We start from the raw sequence: 17,507 nt of genomic DNA, 5'->3' as shown, positions 1-17,507 counted from the left end.
GCTGAAAAAGTCAGACCAGGGACTCTTTAGTCACATCTTGGGCAGGTCAGCCAGGAGGGACTGGTTTTTGCTAGGTAGGCACAACTGAGATAACAGTGCGAGGCACAAAATTCAGACCTGACCCAGAACTTCCCACAGCGCAGAAAGCTCAGAGTTGAGCTCCAATCTCTATTAGATGCAAACGCGGATTGCAGGAGGAGGCTGCAGATGCACACGGTGAGTGGCTGACCATTAGCAGTACAAGAAGGTTGCGTTTCATAAATGGTCCGTTTTTTTAAGTCTGCTCTAATGAATTTACTGCTCGGTTCTCAGAAAATTCAATGTGAGCTCAAGGAGTTAATGATGCGGTGGCTTTGGCAGCAAGGATGCTGTATCCTTCAGGTGTAACGACTTGGTCAAATCCACTGCTCTGTACCCAAAAGTCAACTCAACCTTAACTGTGGAGCTGTTGGAGCTTCCATGATACAGGATCACTGGTGTAATAACATGCGGCAGACTCAAACTGGCCGCTGCATGATAGGGCACAGATCTGAAAAGCTGGCAAACCCTGCCCTGGGAGAGAGCAGGACAGTGGGGTGGGAAGAATCAGTGGAACGGTGCTAGGTGCCAAAAACATGGGGCTTGGGGACATCAGGCACTGGCAGCGAGAAAACGGGAGAGCGAGGGAGGAAGGGGCAAGGTCCATGGTGCAGATCTGCAGCCAGGAGAGGGAGCACAGAGGGTGAAAGTGGGAGTGTGGCAGGTCCAGCAACAATAGGATTTTAGTAGCAAACTGTGGGTCTAAAGAGGCGCAGCTTTGTCCCGGGGCAATGTGCTGCAGCAACAAGGTGAGAGAGAAAGGATCTAGTTTAGGTAGGAGAAGTTGGCATCACATTTTACCCTCAAAGAGTCTTGGCACTAAATGGTCGTATGCAAAAGAACCCGGGACGTCACGTTCTCTTGCTCGCTGCTTCCCTCTCCATCTTTATCCTGTGTAAATGCCAAACGGCCGATGGAATAAAAAAAGAACCCAGGTGAACTCCCCTGACAGGACGCAAACATCCCGACTTCCCTGCTACCACAGACGCTGGCTTGAAAAATCATTATCTTCATCACGTTACCAAAAAAAAAAAAGAAAAGGTGATGCCTCACGCAACCTCTCCTACACTTCGCAGCCTCCCTGCCTATTAACTGATAAGTATAACTTGCTTTTGGCATTCAATTGAGAAATTAGAGAGCATAAAGCAGGAGGTTTTACTGACAAAAAAGGACATTGTGACTTTAAGACTCCATCATTTGACTGGGGAAGAAAAAAAAAAATGCAGAGAGCGATGCTATTTAGTCCTCCACAATCATAGCCTTCCAACCTTGCCTTGCTTGCTTGAGCCAGACCCCATCATTACCACTGAGCAAATGTTTCCACTTGTACTGCAATATCAGTGAAATTCCTGGGCAGAAAGCAGCAGTTACTGTCCGCAGCAGGGTTCACATGTCAGGAGCGGAGAGGGAAATGCTGAAACCAGTGTTTTGATAGAACATCATTTCACACTCAGGTGGGCAAAGCTGACAAACACACGCCGCTTGCTCCTGTCAAAGTAACTCGAAAGGCCGAGTGGCTTGGAGCCTTTTAAGGAAACGTCACCAATTCCACTCCCCCCCAAACACGCATGCACACACACTCCCTGTTTTAAATAACCAGGGTGACTAATCGTATTGCAGCAAATGACACCCGGAAAGACAAATTCTCCTACCACCCTGTGGCTTCCTGTAGGCACAGGCTCCTGAAGCAGGCAGCCAAGGCCTGCGTCCTGCCAGCTCGAGCCCCCACACCCTGTTGCACCCAGGTCAAGGGCTTCCAATAAGGGAGCAACTCTGCTCGCTGAGGCCTGCAGATGCTTCCCCAGTGCCCTTCCCTTTTTCCCCAATCCACTTTAAGGCTGCAGCTCTAATCCACCTAACTCAGTGACACTACAAGGGAAGCCTGCCCCTTTTCTATGCCTCTACACCCACCTGCTTTAATTAAGAACAATTCCACTTACCCACCCCAGCCCTCAAACATATGGTTACATTGGGCTCAGACACCATCTCAGGCTCTTCGATATGATCCAGGATGAAAGGCGCACCAGAAAATCTCCCAAAGAGAGTCCATCAAACTCAACTATGAGGGGCCAGGCACCTATCGAACTGCTCCAACTGGCAGCTGGTCCCAACACTATCCCTTGGAGAGACTATGTTCACTTTCTTCTTATGTCGCAACCAAGGGGTCAACACAGAAAGATACCAGATGTAAAAATGTTATTCTGTGGCCTGTAGCAGTTAACAAGCACAAAGCTAGCCAATTAGCTCGCTTTCCAGCTATCCTATCCTCAGCCAAAATGCATGCCAACAGCATGTGACAAGGCACAAACAGCACACACCTCAGGTCCCCTCATGCCCACACACAATCCCCTATTTTTTGAGCACTAGCACAACAGAGCTGTCCAATCCACAGCACTGGTGCAGCCTGCAAAGAGAGTGGGAAGAAGCTACAAGGTTTTAAGAACCAGGGAGGTTTTGTAAAGTATCATTTCCTTTGAATTTTGGAGGCAGTATTAACCTCTCACTGGGTGTGTCTACATGTGCATTTACCGTGCAGTAACTTACTGCACAGTAAGCGAATTTTATACTAACATCTACACCTGCAGGCATTACAGTGCAGTAAGATTGTGTGTAGGCTGACCTGGGACTAAAGTTAATCCCAAATCAGTCCACACAAACAGGGTTACTGCACAGTAACAACTGAGGCTTACATCGAGATAGTTACTGCGCAGTACAGGCGTGTACGTGTATACACATGCCTGTACTGCACATTAATTTTCAGTTACTGTGCAGTAACGGTGAACATGTAGATGTGCCTACTGTCTATTTAAATGCAAACATACCCTGCTTGCTGGAACACCTGAGCTCTCCGGTCATGTAAGAAGTGCATCCTCATCAAGTCCTGGTGAATTTAGGAAGAAAAGCAGAGAGCTACGAGTACGCCTGGCCAAAACGGTGGATGGAGCCTATGGCAAAGAGGCTCTGAAATCAAGTGCCAATCCCAGGGTTTTCCCATCATCCCTTTGCATCCCAGGAGGCGCGCATGGAGAAGAGGGTGCCCATTATACTGCAAACAAAATCAGATGCCCTTCTGATAGGAAGTGGGCTGTCAACTTGGGGGTCCTGACCCTGCTCATGAGGGCCAGGCAGGAGCAGAGCTCAATCTCACAAACCAGGGGCAAGAGATGGGGAAGGCAACAAATCCCTGGGGGAGGACGCAGTGGGATGGCTAAATGCAGGGCCTTAAGAGTCTGGCTTCCATGGTGTCCTTTCAGTGGAAATGATCCCAGACCAACAGCCCTAAATGGCTTTTACTCTGGCTGGGTGCCATCAGGCCCTGTTATGGAAACAGATTCGGTAAAGCCCCTTCTCCTCCACCTCCCAAAAACAATATCACATTTAGGAGAGAGAAGGCAGCAGCAACGCCCCTGCTGGGCTGCCATCATCCGCTCACAAGACAGCGGCCACGGGAGGATGCGCACATGTATGCAGCACATTCAATGGCACAGCAGGTGTGGACTACCTGAACGTACCTGGCAGTCAAGCAGGAAGAAAAGACTGATGGCTCATGGGAAGGACATCCCGTCTGGTTGGAATTTCCATCCTCTGGGACTGTCAGCTCTGGGAAGCAAAAACACACCTGCGCCCCCCAGAAGTCTGCATGGCAGGCCATGCTCGGCTTTAAAAGCAAAGCAATTTAGCACATGAAGTCACTGCATGCTCTCTCCCTTGCACTCTTCCACTGCCGTAACAAAGTTTAAGCAGGGAGCGCATGGACTGGACAAACCTTCCAAAACCAAGCCGAGACACTCAGAGCTTCGGCACAGCGGCAAGCAGGCACCTGCCAAAAGTACCGCAAAACCAGCGTGAGTGTTTTTCCCCTGTAGCCGCAGCTGCCTTTCCCTCAATGCACCTCTCTCATTGGAAAGCCCTCAGAGGGGCAGGAGAGTTCAGGGATCGGTATTATGGTTGCTCTGAGCTCAGGGACCAAATTAGCAAAACATGAAAGGCAAATTTTTGAGAAACCAGGTACTAGGATCCTGCTCTGACAGCTCACCACTGCTGGTGCTGAGATGATACAGCACAGAGCAGGGTTATTTCTAACTGGGGAGAGGGGTAGGAGTGAGCAGTGAAGGGAGAAAAAGAACAACAGAAAAAATGCTTTCACCCAGGAAAACCAGCCAAGCTCTTTCTTTCTTGTTATTGTACAGGCTACCTTTCCCCTGAAGCATCTCCCCTCAGCAGGATTTAACCACGCAGAGAGTAAAACTCATCAATCCTCCAGGTTTAACCTTGTCTCTGTTTCAATTCACCAGGGTAAGTGTGGATTTTAATACTTTCAGCCCCCTTAAGGCGATGCATAATGAACTCGGATTTGGGTTAAAAAACATATAATTTCTCTCTTGCACCCACATACATTAAAAATCAGATTTGTGCCAGTGAGTTGAAACCCCTCAGCAAACTGCAAGCCAGCTGCCCCCGCACGAGGGAAAGGTGACTTTAGCACAAAAGGGTGCTGGTATTAGTGCTATGCTGAGGAATAACCTATACCAAGTAATTAATAGTACTTAGACCTGAGGTAGTGAGTTTGGAAGGATACAGGTCGATACAGGGGTCTTCCTTGAATTAAAATTTAACTTACCCTTTATTGCAACCTACAAAAGCAAGTAATGAGCACTAACATTTTTATTTCTTTTAAACTGTCATTTAGGCTGTAGAGGGGATAATTACCTATTTCCACTGTAGTAAGGTTTTATCACCCTTAGTGAGGCATTTTCTAATTTAATATTTTTACTATATTATCATAAAACCTGTTTCTGGAAAAAATGATCATGGATCACACAGCCATTTGCCATAAAACATGTGTGTGTAAGTACCTTGGCTTAATTATTTATGCATTTCTTTGGCATTGACTCAAAAAAAGAAAGCCTTGGTTTTACCAACATGCATCCCTCTCTGCTCCAAGCCCTGTGTGCAGCGCGCCAGAGGGCACCCAGCTACTCTGGATCAACTCTGCTCTTCAGTGCATGAATGATTTGGGACAAAGGAGGCACATGTGCATGCAGGGGTGGACGAGGAGGAGAGAGAGGGTCATATCTTACTCTTCACTCAACGTCCCTCTCAGCTGAGAAGAAGCCAGTGTTGCATGCAGTCTATACCACAGATGTGGTGGCTTCACAAGCATGACTGGCAGGGAAGGAAATGGCAGGAAGAGCCCCCCAGCAGTGGACTGGTTGCAGACTTTGCACTTATCATCATCCTAGCTCTCTGCACAGACTGGAAAGAAAAAGGAGCAGCAATCCCTGTGCAGGCCAGGAATCGCACGCAGCACAGAGTAAACCATTGCTGTGTCATGCAGCATTGCCATATTACAGAAACACCTCCTGCACCTCGGAGCCCCTAAAGGGGTCTCATCATGCCTATTTTGTAGATGGAGGAAATGGAGGCAGACGCAGGATAAGTGGCATGACCAAGGCCAGTGACAAAGTCAGGTCTAGAACCCAGAAGAGTGACCTTGCCCAGGCTGCCACTATTACATATACACAAATGCAAATGGATTAGAGTGATTAGGACATGCTGGAGTCACCCATGCGTGCAACTGTGTGCCGGAGATTAAAAATCTAAGTCACTTATTTTAAAATAAAACGTAACTTTAAAATATGCCTATGACAGACCTGCCCACACATACCAACAAATCAGTGGAAGACAGAGTTCACCACTCAAACTGCCTAACATTAACAGAGACACAGGGATTTTTGGGGGTGACACCTGTTAGTGGACCAACTACATAGCTGGGATCAAGAAAGACAAGCTTTTGAAAGCAAGGCATTCTTCTTCAGGTCCAGCATTGTTCCCAAAGGCATTCTTCTTGATTCCAACTAGGCAGTTGCTCCAATAAAACATATCACTCCAAAAAAACCCTTGCCTCTTACATAATTCCTGGATCATCCTGGCTACATCACTCTGGCATTGTTAACTACTGTTTTGATTAAGATATGCAAAACCTTTCTGACCAAAGGATAAATGTGCCAACACACATGCACAAGGGGCCAGCACAAACCTCAGGTACAACCATATGCCTCATAAATATGAAAACTCTCATTTAAACATTTTTAAAAAGGCAACCAAAGAAACTGCCATTCACATTTCCTGTCACATTATCCCACTGAAACTGTCAGTGAGCAAAAAAGGGACACATCATATAATAGCTAACGCTATATTATTTTATATGTTAATAAAATTATAATTATGCCATTACTTTTTTAAAAAATATACGTGTGAAATAAAGTAAGCTAAATAATCTGCAGTGAATTCACTGCACAGGTGGAAGCAGCCCCTTGATAAAGGCTAATGGGCTTGAGTGCTGTTTGGTTGGAATATTAATTTTTTTCTCGGAAGTTGCTTATATATCCGCCTTCATCAAGGAGACATTGGGCAGAGCATGACAAAGCGCCACAATGAGAAGAGATCTCAGGAAGCCCCAACAACCTAGGGTGAACAACAAACTAACAAAGCCACGGAGGCCAGCCTAGCAAACACACTGCATCTACCACATCAATAGTTTTGAGGGATGTCCTATAGCTCAGAGGTCCAGCACGTTGCCATTTTCTGTGTTGCAAATAACACAGCTAAGAACAAATACACCTGGCATATCTCTGGGCAGGTAACATGGCACTACCCAGTCATAGGCTTGCTAGAGGAGAAAACACTTCATGTTTCTTACAGTCATGCAGCTAAACATTTCACAAAAATACTATTTTGTGTGGTCCGTGCTGTTATTGAGCTTTGGGTGTCTGGGCTCCTTTACTAGGCTGGGTCTGTGTAAGGGGGCTGGGTTTTTGCCTACTATGAAATTGGAAGGTTCATAATTTTACATGGGTAATAAAGGAAAACCTGAAGGATTATATACTATAAGGTAAAACACTGGGCCCTGCTCTTGCTGGATCAAATGGTGAATGGTAGCGGTGACAGTAAATACAGCAGGGATTCACTGATGGAAAGACACAGTGGTTTTCTGAAAGGATTTTGGTCCCTGTTTGTGCAGTTATATTAATACAGTGGTGCAAAATGGACTGTTTTGTTGTGTTACTTTTCTTGTGAAAATATACTTAAATAGATTTACTTTCCACTCTCTTCCTTTCCCTGTCCACACTGTCCTTCCTCACTTCTTAATGACAATCGAAATATCTGGAATAGGCCCAAGGCAATATAACAAAGAATGGTATCTACCCAGCTCCTAGTGATATCCTCTACCGGGGGGGCAATGAATTTTTAAATGCACAAAAACAGGGGAAACACAGCAGCCTGAAAAGCATTTATGGCAGGAAGGGCAGCGAGGGAGGCCACAAGGTCAGATGCAACTTGGACAAAACCCAAAAGTCACCTACAGCTCCAAGAGTCGCTTAGTCTCCTGGAAAACTTTCTGCCTGTATCTTAAATCACCTTTAGCACACAGTAGTGAGAGTCAGACTATAAGCTTCCTGGTAAGCAGGGTAGATAGCCAGGAGGATAAAATAAGTACACATCCTTTTGTTAATTGACTTTAATTAGCTGGTTTTACCCTAAATCAGCACACACCATGCTGGAGCTGGCTCAGTATCCACAAGCACGCTCTAGATGCAGATACTCTGCGTGCTGATATTTCTGCAGGAGCAAGCTCACGTTTGGCTGACGGCACCTATCGCAATCAGGAGCAGAGACAGACTTGCTCAGTGATTACCCGATCGGGAATAAATGACTTGCGACTTTGAAAAACAAGGAAGCCACGCCACTGTCAAGCTCACTCTTAGGCGGCCAGGACTCTGCCATCAGCTGCACCTGCCGTTGCCGTTGCCGTTTCCCGATTTACAAGAGGGCTGGCCACAAGGTGGCGCTGCCTGATTCGTTTCCTGGCCACAGCCGTGAAACCCAGGGAGCGCAGAACTCGGGCTATAAATTACCCAGAGAGGCGGCTATCATCACTGTGCCCAGTGCTTGAAGGAGATTCAGAAAGGTCTGCTTCAATTCCCTCTCTCTCCGTCAGGTCAGGATCGGGTCCTTCCAGCCCATGCAAATGCTTTTAGCTCCACGGCTTTAAATCACGAAAGGTGACATGTGACCTCTGGCTTGTCTCCTGAGATGAGGCACAAGATTTATAAATATTTAAGAAAGCCGATTCTTGCCCTAAACAAAGAGGCTCTGTGCGTTCTGTGGAGGGTGGATACAGTGAAGGGGCAGGAAGGGGTGAGGGATAAAGACATAATGTTGTTTCTTGAGCTATTTTCCCCTCGAGCCAGATACAGGCTTCAAATAGCCTTTTGGCTTCCCTGACTTGCTTAAATTGGGCGTTTCCCCCCCTTAACTTGCATTTTCACAGCCAAATATTCCCCCACCTGCTCTCAGGATAAAACAAGGCAGCGAGACAACCTCATTTCAATAGGATCTGGGTACCACGTACACATTCATGTTTGCTCAGTGGAGCTAGCTCAACCTTGGGCACCAGGTAAATACATGCCCACCCATAAAATACGTGGGAGGCTGGGTGGTGTGGATGCCGGTGCAATAGTGGGGAAGCAGCGATATGGGGAGGTCTAGAGGATGCTCTGGCGTGCTGCCTTCACCGGCTCCCGTTCCTAATTTTCTCGATGAAATTTAATTTACAAAATGTTGCCTGCCTGACCTCTCTCCCCCAAAGCACTGTTTGAGTAGATTAGCCACTGTACCGGCGCATGCACTCACACACACAATAAATATATAAAGAAAAATAAGGAGGGGAACATCCTTTGTGTACTTTAATATCCTGTGTTCCAGGGATGATTTCCCTCTTTCACAGCTTGACTGTTTTATAACAGATTTGATGCAAGAGAAAACAAATCGTCTCACAAAGGGAAGACGACAAATCATCTCGCAGCTCCTAACCGGTTCCACCCCCCCCGTACAAAGGACATTTCCATAACAGAGGAGTTTGCCTCCTTGCCAGAGATGTCAAATATTAAACATCAGGATGCGATGAGGCCAGCCCACTGGCATTAGCCAGGGCCACGCAGCACGTTTTGTGACTGCCAGCTTCGAAGAAGACGCAACTCTTTTGTTCAAAGACTGGCCCTCCTAACAACTATAGTTAAAAGCCATGGGATGCTTAACTGCTTAGACGTGAACCAACTTCTAAGAGCAAATCATAGGTTAAAAAAGAAAAAGAAAAAAAGCTGACCAGACAAAACGATACACAAAAGCTGTGGGAAGAACAACGTGGGAGGCCCCACGCCTCCGAGCAAACAGTCGAGATGAACTGCTTGTGATCTGCCTTTTGCTGCTGCAGACGGTTCAAAAGCAGCAAGGTCCAAGGCTATCCCACCACCAGACTCCAGATTGCAAGGAGCTTGTGGCACAGCTCAACTATTTCTTCACAGCCATGAGTTTGTCACTTCAGGGCAGCTGGAAGGGGATTCATGCAGCATTCCCCCAAAGCTACTTAAAAGAAAAGGAGCCTAGACATGTTGAGAGGGGCTTTGCCAAGCAAGTGTCAAGGAAGGGGACTCTACCTAGAAACAGCAGAGTAGGAGTGACTGGGACAGTGTCCTCCCCTCTTGCCCAAAGTCCAAGTCCAGAAACACAGTTTGGTCACAAGAATTTGGGGGTTAATGGAGTCCAAGTAGTGAGTCAATGAGATTCAGGACATGCAGTGGGCCAAAAACATTTTCCTGCGGGTTACACCCACGTAGAACTGAGCAATTCCACCCAAATCCATCAAGTTCCCCTGGACTCACCCATGTGGATCTGGGTCACCAGTCCTCGGAGCTGTTACTGCTTTTTTTGTCCATCTATTCTAAGTTCACAAAAAGGTGCTAGAATGACAGCTCTAGAACCCAAATTCCACTCCTAATCCAGGCTCCTAGCACTTTAATACCAGATAAATGGAGTGTGCTGAGTAACAGCTAGGATATCACAAACTTATTTTGTTAAACTCTTATGTAATGGGAGTATACTAATCCTTTAATGCCAGGATTTCCTCGCACGCACCCCCTGCTGCTCGCAGCGAGACACGGTGACAAAGCAACAGCACTAACTGGAGGAGTAAGGCACTTCTTGGGAAGAACAGATGCCCCAGTCCAAGCCAAGGAAAACCTTCCAAACTACTGCCTCAGCGACAGCCAGTTAATCTCTCTCCCTTTATCCTGCATCTTGGCAAGCATTGGTCCCTGGGTGCTAGAACAGCCTTCTTGCGCTAGACTCTGCAAGTCTGGGCTGGTTTTGTACCACAGACCAAACGGTTTATCTTTTAAAAATCTTTTTAAGATGGGAAGGGACCATTTTGATCCAGACTAATAATATACACAACATAGGGCATGGGATTTCCTCCAGTGATTCCTGCATCAGTATCAGGTCTCTAAACCTGTAGGGCCTCGACCAGGCTCTTAGCTGGGCAGGTATTCATATCCTAACACACACCGTCATGCTTCACGGCCAGGATCTGTAATGTGGCACCAGGGAAGAGTCTGTCGCCAGATTAAAACCAAACCCTGTGTCGTTCATGGTTTTAGGCTAGTGTTTCCAAAGGAGCTTAGCAGAAATTAAGTGCCCAAGTGCCATAGAACTGAATGGCATGTGGGTGCCTAATGCCAGACTTTAGGACACGGTCAGTACCTTCAAGGTCAGTATCTTCAATGGCATCCAGCACAGGGCTGACTGCAAAACAGTCACTAAAAATGAATTCCCAATGTTATTTGCACCCCACTTCCGTCAGCATCCAGGATTGCTGCTTGCAAAGGCAGTGGGGAACTGCTGTAACCCATGCAATCTCCTGTCCTCTCTACACAGGTAAGAGTAATACACCCAGCAGCAAGCCGCAGAAGTCCTGAGGTCATCTCCACTCCAAAAATACCACCTCTAACAGTGTAATTGGGGCTACCTCAGACTCTACAGTCCTGCAGACAGAAACACAACTGATTACATGTATCTATGATACAGGTGCATTTGCCATGACCCCTGTTCTGCACGTCAACCTCCCCAGTGACAGTATACAGGGCAGAGTTGTGTCCGAGACAGCTTTTTTCATAGTAGGACTAAGCTGGTGCTGTCCAACTCCCCACAGGCTACCACAACATGCTGCACTGGTGCGTTCTGGGAAAATCTGGCCAGCACCCCCTCCCCCTCCTGTGCAGGAGCACGTGCATGGAGGAACTGCAAACTGAGCGGCACCTAGAAGATGCACGTGGTGATGCACTCTTGCAGAGAGAGATGACCGGAAAGGGCATCAACCAATGCAGCTACCCAGGAAGAGGTCTAGATGGTAAACTCTGCAATATGCCAATGAAACCTGGCATAATAACCACAGTGACTAGCAGCGTATTGTTCATGATGTCCTGGGAACCTGACCAATTCACTACCTGGGGACAAAACCTGCTCAACAGTTGCAATGCCAACGGGGCCTCAGACACCAGAAGAGCAAGAGCTGGTCCCAGCAGGGAAGACACTGCCCATCAGGTTCGACAACGATGAAGATATGCTTAGAAAGAGCAACACTAGGTTTCCACGAATATGTTCTCCTCACCAGTCCACCCTTGAGGCTGATGCAAAGTCCCAATGCTGATGATGAAATGTTCACCACTGTAAATAACCCTCCAGAGCCAACACATGTCCACCCAGCCCCTGGAAGGTTATAAATCCAAGCTCTGCATTTCAGCTTGTGCTTGCGTCTTTTTTTGTCCTGCCTGACATTACTGCAGGAAAGCCTCCTTTTTGCCTCCCACTTCTGCACGTGGTGCCATCTTTAATGATGATGTATGGGCGTCCTTTTCCTCAGCGCTGCTGTGGGGAGGGGGTCGAACACGCGACACTGCCAGCATGTGTATCAACAAGCGAATTATAAACCGTGTCAATCCAAGTTAATGCAAAGCTGTAATCCTCTTTAACAAGAGATCAAATCAGTGCCATGAGTTATGTTCATTCTGTAATCTGATAAGGAATGGAGTGAGCCTCTAATAAAAGAGTAATGAGAGCCCTTAATGATACTGTTAAAAGGTAGCGCCAGTTAAAATATTGCTCTTGTTCCAACTGATTAGATCACTGGTGCATATTTGTGCAGTCTTGTTTTACCTGTGAGAATAACCAGTGTCATCTTGGGAGATAAGGGGGTTTGGACCAAATATCTGACTCTTTAAGCAGCTCCTCCATGCCAGTTTTCAACTTTCCAACAGTGATGTACTAATGTTACTGAGACTTAGAAGCAAGCAGGATCAGGTCCCAAATGAACAGCTCTGCCTGTAATCACCCCTGAGAAACACATTCTCATAATAGAAAGCAACTGAGCAAGAGACCTGGACTCAACCACCATAAAGTCAAGTTCCTGTGCGACCTTGGGGAAGGTCACCAATTTTAGGTGCCTCAAAGCCGTTGAGGACCTGGCCTTTTTTCTCTGTGCTTCATTTTTCCATCTGGAAGCCAGATATTATAGTACTGTCTTTACTTTGCAAGCGCGTGTCAGAATGACTGCAGGGAGGATTGTGAGGAGCTCAGATGCTAGCTGAGGTAGGTCTCATAAAAACCTTAGGTTACAGACACGCAAATGAGACATCCTCAGAAAATCCCAGTTGCCCCAAGAAAAAGCAAGCTGTCCACAAGCCCTTGAACCAGGTAAACCTACGTTAACCCCAGTTCCAATCTACGGTCCTTTCTTCCTAGGACAATCGCTTGTCTGGGTTGCATTTACCTCGCAGCTTTTGCCTCAAGGTCCTTCATCTCAGGACTAGTCCATTAGTGTGGTCAAGGCTTCTTGAATAGCTTGAAAATCCCAGCCTGGGCAGGTCATAAATAGATTTAAACCCTCCCTTGAGGCACACAACCTGCACCCTTGAGATCCATAAAAATCACCTTTCAACGTGCATCTTAAAACAATACCGGCGAGGGGTTAAAGTGTGGAAGGTCGGAGGCCACGCCACCATCCTGCACATTACAACCTAATATCCGAATGCAAGGTTAAACAGCCATGCCCATGTTTAGGGTACAGGAAGAAGTGGCCAGCTGAAGATTAACTGCCTGCCCAAATACAAGTATTGCAAGCAGTGGCGAGGAGGAGGAGGAGGAACATGGCAATGATGGTGACAAAGGCCATGTTTCATAGATTCACAGATGTTAGGGTCGGAAGGGACCTCAATAGATCATCAAGTCCGACTCCCTGCATAGGCAGGAAAGAGTGCTGGGTCTAGATGACCCCAGCTAGATGCCTATCTAACCTCCTCTTGAAGACCCCCAGGGTAGGGGAGAGCACCACCTCCCTTGGGAGCCCATTCCAGACCTTGGCTACTCTAACTGTGAAGTTCTTCCTAATGTCCAGTCTAATGTTATATTTGAACATTTCTTTTCTCAGATGCAGAATGTAAAACGATTTACCCCTTCTGCTCCACAACAGCCATGACAGACAAGGCTGTCTGTCTCCAAACTGGTTTCCTCTTTTGTTTGCCAAATCTGCTGAGTACCAAGCAGCAAACATGGGAGGGCAGATTCTCATGGGTGCTAGCACCGTTCTGCTTCTCTCTAGACGTATAAACAGCACCATGTCCAAAGCATCTAAGCACCTCGTAATCTTTAGTGTATTTTCTTTACTCCTGATGAGGAAGGGAAGTGCTATCGCCCTCATGCTACAGCTGGGGAACACACAGACGGAGTATGTGGCAGAGCAAAGAATTCAGCCCCGTGCTAGAGCCCTACCCCCTGGACTATCCTTCCTCTTACCACTGAAGTTATTTAGATGGCAAATATAGCCTAAGAAATTAATAAAGGCCTACCAGGCACCAAGATACTCTGATTTATGCTTCCACAACACCTGAGGCAAATGGAGAGATGAAACACTGCATAAACTGCCAAAATACTGGATACCCCCCTTCTCATACTCATCCCTGGGGACACAGCACTTTAGAGGGCCTCTGGCAGTGCAGCATGGAACAATGAGATTTTGGCTGGTCAATGCAATGTACCTCACTCCACAAATTACAGAGGAAAACTGAAGACCTGAACAATCACTGAACCCAATCGGGCTGTAGCCAACACGCCATGCAGCACATTCAAGAGTCCACCCAACTAGGACCCAATCCAGCACACACTTCAAGCCAATGGGTAGTTTCCATTGATTGCAAAGGGTGTGAAAGTGGGACTTTACTGGATATTCAATGTGATGATCATAAGGCACAACAGCACAACATCTCAAGGTATTAATCCTGGAGGAGGAAACCGAATGCCCAGTGTAGGGCAATAAATACCTTGCTGCCTTGTCCTACCAGATACTAGGACAGTTTAGGTGTCATTTAGATTATACCTCCCTATCACCAGCCTGGGTTCACAGAGAATCGCCCTTCCAGTTCCTATGTGCCAGCTCCCAACCAACAGCCCCAAAACCTTTCAGCGCTCACCATCTTTTCCCCCTCCCCTATTAATCCCTCCCCATTTTTATATGCATCTATCTACAGGCATTTTCTAGGTATCTACACCACGGAATCAACAAACGCAGGTACTGGCAGGGAGATTTGGTGTATAGCGATTTTCCTTGCTAACGTTATCCTCAATACAGCCAGGCCTCCACTACCCTTTTACAATTAATTTCTTCTGCAGGTTTAAAAACATGTTACTGTTTTAAAACTTTTCACACTATAATACATAGTGCTCCACTGCGTAGAATTTTATTTATTTTGGGGTCATGCTTCTAAGTGCCTGAGCAAAAAAGCTCAGTGCATGATCACATCACTGTGAAATGTGTATTTGCATTTTCAATCTAGTAATTCACACTTGCAAACAATAAAATTACCTTCTACTGCCACAAAGGAAAGCTGTTATCATTACTGTCTCGTGTTCATGCATATAGGGTTGTTGTTGTTTTTTTAAAATTCACTCAGCTTAAATTGGATGCTGCATTGCTTGTTCTGCCCTCAAACTCGTATCCAATGTTGCTGTGTGGTGTAAAAGATCCATAGTGTCCACCCAAGACAGCGATACGTTTTAAATGAGGATGCAAAATGGTTCCTATTCACATAATGGACATTTTCCAAAAGTGACTAGTTCCATGAGATGCCATCCTCAATTTTTGGGACCAAAACCTGACATGCTTTAACGGGTCCTGAATTACAGACAGTGGGTGTCCAGATATTTTAAATGTACTTCATGTCTAAATTAGATTACAAATAAATCAAAATTATGGGAAGGAAGAAAATAAGACACGTGATCGTCTCCACATATTTGAGGAAGTGAATGTAAGGGCTTTTTTATATTCAGCCCTGGACACAAATCAAAGCTGTATAGATGCTACATCTGAACTAGAAAGAAGAAGAGTGGTTTTGTGTTTGTACCTTGCATTCTTTGTTGGCATTCCCAGTAGTATACACATGCAGTTATGTATAAAGACTTGCCTACACACAGAAAAGTTAGTGGAGAATATGCCAAGGCATGAATTTAAAATACAACAGATATTCCACACTAACTCCTTGTGTAGACACTGTTATTCTGCACTGAGAAAGTCTCAATTTAACTCAGTCTCTAGAATAGCTACTGTGCTATTGACCCGACAAGCCAGTGGCAGAGCTGGGAACAGAAACCAGGTCTCCCAAGTCCCACCCAATCCGCAAGGCTACCCTGGGTACATTTAGGGCATATAGTCCTGATAGCATGCTGTGCCATACAGAAGCACTATAGGAATGACCTAGCTAGCATCCTGTAGCACATCTATTGGCCAACCACGCGGACGACAATGGTTTTCTATGACCAAGAGCCAGTGCTGGAAGTTGAGTAGCAAATGCCATAAAAAAGTACAGCAGGCCCCAAAGTGTGTAATAAACTTAACAAAAGGGGTAAGTCCCCCCAGTAAATCAGCAAGCAGCAGCTGCCCACATGCCTGCCTCAGAAGGCACCTGTCAAACATGTAAGCAATGTAATAATCCACCCTGCACGGTGAAACCGCCCCCAGGAGATGCTTTCAGTAAGTCCCATGTCAAACACTACCTCCCTTCCCACAATGATCACTATGTCGACACACCAGAGCGCAGAGAGCATCCCAGTAGCTGTAATAGTTTCTGAAGTAAGCAACACCCTCTACCACTTATTGTGGAGGGAAGGTGCCTCTCTGAGAAGCACAGGGCATGAAGATGGGGCAGCAGAGTTCAAGGGCAGCAGCAATTCACACAGCCCATTGCAGTTCTTAGCCAGGTGAGGGTTTCTGTGCAACGTCTGGAATGAACATGACTGCTGTGGTCTAAGGATGAAGAGGCCGTGTCACCCCAGTGGGCACGAACGTGGGAAGGCCATTCCTGGGCTCCTGTGACCAGCAGCTTTATTTTTATACACACACAAGCATAAAGGTTGAAGTGGCTCATCCAATATGAATGGGGGTGCGTGCATGTACATGTGAGATCTCTAGGAGAATGTACAACCTACTGCACAGGCAAAATGAAAGACACACCAACCTCATTTAAAATTCCCAGTGCATAAGTCACAGCCAGTCAACTGGAGTTAATACCAGTGTACCGAATTGCTAGAATCATGCCTATTATTATGCATGTGGTAGGTACCAGTTCTTATTTTTCCCCATGCTACCTGCTAATTACAACAAAATTAATAAACAAAAATGCCGTGAGTGAGAAGCATTCAGAAAGGGTTTCTTTAAACAGAAAAGACTATTTTAAAAAGATATATATGCCAGGTGGTTGAAAAAAGCAGCAGCCCAGGTTCTAAGGAACGAGCCCTCTTTAGGCATATATGCGGACTGGAATTGGAAAGTCCATCTGTGCCTCTAACGCGCTGCCTTGTACTACGGATGCCAATTACCATGAACAAAACAATAAATGGCCTGGCACCCAGCTATGATCTGCTATACCCCACTTTCATGCTTCAACCTCAAGGGTGATGTATGTAGGAGACAGGAGCAGGACGTACTCACTCGGCAAACCCAATGAAGCCTGACCGCATGCAGAAAGCACTGCATGATGCATTGTTCAGGCCTGAGTTTTGGAGGGTAAAGGAAGGAGCGGAGGCACAAAGTTTTAGAACTCAGTGATCACATAAGGGCAATCACTGTTCCCAGTCAGTCCAGTGGATGCATTCTATTCCACATGTTCTTCCTCTGGGAACCCTGTTATCCCAAGCTGAGCTATGTCTCCCAACATGCAGCATTTGCCCAGAAGATGCCTGCCTGTTTCTCCAAACCACTGGTCCCCTTATTCAGATAAATAGTGTCCTAACACGTTACAAAACAGAGCTATGCTCAGCTTCTCTACCAGCTGCCATGGAGCAGCCTTTTCCAGGTCACTGTTGGTATTTATTGGCACCTCTTCACATTCCTGAATCCTTGGCTATTGCTCCTACAACTCAGTCCAAAAGGAGACAGACAAGGACCAGCACACGTTCCACTGCCACTTTCCAAACAAATAAAGGTACAACAGGCCGCCCTCTCGTTGTTAAGATTAAATGCACGCCCTCCAGTCCTGGGAAAG

The 17,507-nt window shown here is 46.4% G+C and overlaps 1 protein-coding gene across 2 annotated transcripts in view; it reads right to left on the bottom strand.

Annotated features, from left to right (window-relative positions):
• Positions 1 to 17,507, bottom strand: part of AATF (apoptosis antagonizing transcription factor) — an 89,587-nt gene that overhangs the window by 3,615 nt on the left and 68,465 nt on the right. The gene's annotated exons all lie outside the window — the stretch shown is intronic.

The sequence above is a fragment of the Alligator sinensis genome, unplaced genomic scaffold (assembly GCF_000455745.1).
Source record: "Alligator sinensis unplaced genomic scaffold, ASM45574v1 scaffold118_1, whole genome shotgun sequence".
Classification (NCBI taxonomy): Eukaryota; Metazoa; Chordata; order Crocodylia; family Alligatoridae; genus Alligator; species Alligator sinensis.
The sequence above is the reverse complement of the archived record's forward strand: the minus strand, read 5'-3'. Positions and strand labels throughout refer to the sequence as shown.